The following is a 2,878-nucleotide window of genomic DNA, read 5'->3' as shown; positions in this document are numbered from 1 at the left end:
CAAGCTCCAAAACATGAGCTAGTTCTGCTACATACATGTGAACACACTGTCCCAGACAAGCATGATCTCATAGTAGTCTTATAATAGAACACTACCGAGTTCAGGTGGGGAACCATCTTCGAGGATATTGGAATCTTGTGCATGAACTAGTAGTCGCACAGCAACTCCTTTTCCTCGAACAAACCAGTCGGTGGCTTGGTGTGCTAGGAACACATATGGAATCGAGGTGGCCAACCTATCAAACTATAGAGCACTTTGCACGTGCATGACTAACTTGGGATGGTTCCAGAGGAGGCAAAAACAAACTTTCTCGAGTTCATGGCGGCAACTTGCATCAAATGCACATGAATTAGAGAAAGTCACTTCTTTCATCCAACATATGCTTCATGAACGGGACATGAAAATAATGCTTATAAAAGTTTTCAACACTAACATAGTTGTCCAACATGAATCATGGATAAGATGGAAATATTGCTGATGGGCTCAGCAACAGGTCATCCAGATTTCCATGAAGATGGAATTCCACAACTATGTGAACAAAACGATAGCATTGGTCAGACCCAAAAGATATAATGGTGTATGCTCGAGGAAATAACCATGAGTAAGACAACATTACGAATATCGTTGGTTCTGATTTGATCTGACGATAGCCCACACTCAAATCAAAGTTTGGATAAGATGATAGGTCCATTAACTGACCACGAGGATCAATCGATGAAAATACCATCTTTCTTCAACACAGATACAAGATATCCCTTAGGGATGAGCTAGGTCGGACAAGCTTTTATCTTCCAACTCTCCAAGTTGTTGTCTAGCTTAACCAACTAGCTCGAGGGTATGCAACACAGATTCCTGGAGAAGGGTTGAAACCAACTTGATCATGAGCTCAACATAGCGGTCAGGGGACAACCTGGAAATACTTCCGAGAAGATATTCGGAAAATCACGAACCACCGATATGTTACTAAGATCGAGAACAATCTTGCTTTACAAAGCGAGACCATATGATCAAATAAGCAAAGGGTTGACACTATCCTAACTCATTGATCAAAAAGTACACCAAGAAAATGGACTAGGTAGCACGATCAATCTTAGAATGATGATTCCATAATCAACACACCAAGAATGAGATTATCGTCCATTAACCACCAAGCAACGGAGTTGCTAGGAGTATTGATTTCGCACATCACAGTACACTTGTCGGCACTCCGATTACAATAACACGGAACCAAGGAATGAACAATGATGGCAAGAAGTATTACTGCGTCAAGAATTCATAAGAGGTGGCGCAATTCTCATGACACTCCTGACATAAAGATGGTAACACTCCAAGGTAGAGCAAAGCAAAAGCTGGATTGGCATTTTGATCTGCGGAATACAATTGTTTTGACCCAATCCTAGATATGGATGAGGTACTGGAGTTTGTTTCTCCTATTCATTCTGGAATAGAATGGCTTGACAGACCACAAGAATAATAGGCATCGATGAACACAAATGCACACATACTCTTGGCTATCAACTGATAGAAGATGGTCGGGATACAACTAAAGAGGAACAACTCGAGGAACATATAATTTTCTGAGTTGTGGATGCATAGATTAGTATGTCGAGCAAAGCTCAACATTTCTTCCAGACAACCCATGCAGAAAGGTAGGACTGGCAGATTCACAATGCAGAATGGAGAACTCATCAAGAGCACTCTGGTTGTGATCTTTTGGTTCAAAGAACTTCTGCCATAAGCGGTTCGTAGTGTTTGGAAGAAGGAACTACCACGGACCTCGAGGACTAATGCAAAGGTTACTAATATCCTAAAGGAACTAGCAACACTATCGACATGAGGTAAGTAGGGTGAATCTCGGGTTCAAAACCCAGGAGTAGAATGCCTACTACTAAATGGCATCACGGGATGCTTTCGAGAATGGTGGCCAGAATCATCACACCAGGACACAAAACATGGCTAGATTACTAGGTGACTCCCTAAAACACCTAGGGTCACAATAATAGATCCAACATATACGCCGAGGTAACGGAGTACCTCACAGACCGTGTAATGTGCTTAATCTGACCCAAAAGGACATCGGGAACGGAAAGAAAGGGTTTGCAAATGCATCAGACTATTTAGAAACCTGGGATGACTCGGACAGCATAACGGCTGTAAATGCTCAAAAAGATTTGAGACATCTTGCAAGATAGTGGCATAACCACTCAACATCACCATATCAAGGTTCTGAGATCAACTAACAACACACAGAAGTAGTAGGAACTGAACTGGGCTTGAAACCAACAATCCTATAAGTCTATGGATTAGTAACACGTCATCCTGATAGATAAATGAGAAGGCCTAGTTCTTAATCCCCGTAGAAGAGAAGAGGTTGACTCAGATCAGAAGGCCATGAGGTATAAGGAGTAAAAAGAGCCTTACGTTCCCTTCCACAATCAATTCCCTTATATAACTAAAGCATTTCTAGACACAACTTTGACCAGTTTGGCTTGGTAATCCTACAGGCAGTCAGGCTCTGATACTAACGCTGTCAGGACCCCAATTCCAAGTCACATCCATCTAGCCGGTAACACCTCATATCACTTTGCGGCCTCACGCACGGTATTCCCACGGGTGTTGCCTTACCATGGTCCGGGACCGTTTGCGCCTTTTGGCTCACGTATATGATAGTGTCGCTAGCATCCATATGACAGAGAACCCGGGCCGACATGGCTAGTCGTGAACCCAAAGCGGCACTAACCTATGGGGACAGGCATACATGAATCACATCGAGCGTGTCGGTCAGCAGCGTGTGAATCCGGGCTGTAGCACTGGGCTAACAGGACTCCGGGAACCCGGGCTATAGCAGGCTAGGCAGGACTCCGGATGTCACCGCGTG

This window comes from Triticum urartu, chromosome 3A (genome assembly GCF_056163025.1).
Source record: "Triticum urartu cultivar PI428250 chromosome 3A, HENAU_Tu73, whole genome shotgun sequence".
Taxonomy (NCBI): domain Eukaryota; kingdom Viridiplantae; phylum Streptophyta; class Magnoliopsida; order Poales; family Poaceae; genus Triticum; species Triticum urartu.
Note: the sequence above shows the minus strand (reverse complement) of the source record.